The following is an 831-nucleotide window of genomic DNA, read 5'->3' as shown; positions in this document are numbered from 1 at the left end:
CAGAAAAATAAAGGCATTCGGCGTGAATTAGGGACTAAACGCAATTTCCGCGCAGTATGGCCGGTAAGCCAAGACGCGCAAAGCCCCCCCTCCCATGAATTTTTCCACGTATAATAGGAATAGTTAGATACACAGAGCAAAGTTTATTTTGGTCCTAGTATTTTCTCTCCCATTAAAAATAAATTAATCAGCGAATTCCTACACAGCTAAGCCCTCGTTATGTAAATAGAGCACAGCTGTCGTGAATTAGAAGGCGATATTGTCTCGCGTTGAGCTCCGAAGACTTCGCACATAAAGTAGACTCTCTAAAGCTCACCTTGCAACAAAAGCATCTTAAATAAGCCGAGAAAGCTCTGTTTGCTTTGTAATGTTTTCGCAGAAGTGGGATATACCTCACACTTATAAAGTTTCTTTATATGACTCATTTTATACGAAGTCGAAGCAAGGAAGTTTGCTTTGGAAAACAGAATTAACAAATTTGATTTCGTTTCAACTGGAAAAGAACCTGTTTCTGTCTATTCCGAATGTGCGCAAGCGGTGTCCGATCTCACGGATATTTCTAAATGTTCTGTTTTGTCAGAGCGAAGAAACGTGCAGTGAAATGAAAACGCCACGTGAACGGTCTGAATGTACTGAAAACTTTTCAAAAGGTTAAAATCACTTTTAATAATGGTTTTAATAACCAGTAAGTTATAACATAGGAGTTGAAATCATTAATAATAATAAAATAAAACTTAAAGCAGGGGTTATTACACTTGTTTAGGAACTGTTTGCTTGGGTTAATGGGTTCTTAATGCTTGAGAAATGGTGCAGGTGAACTCGTGGGGGAAA

This window comes from Spea bombifrons, chromosome 13 (genome assembly GCF_027358695.1).
Source record: "Spea bombifrons isolate aSpeBom1 chromosome 13, aSpeBom1.2.pri, whole genome shotgun sequence".
Taxonomy (NCBI): Eukaryota; Metazoa; Chordata; class Amphibia; order Anura; family Pelobatidae; genus Spea; species Spea bombifrons.
The sequence above is the reverse complement of the archived record's forward strand: the minus strand, read 5'-3'. Positions refer to the sequence as shown.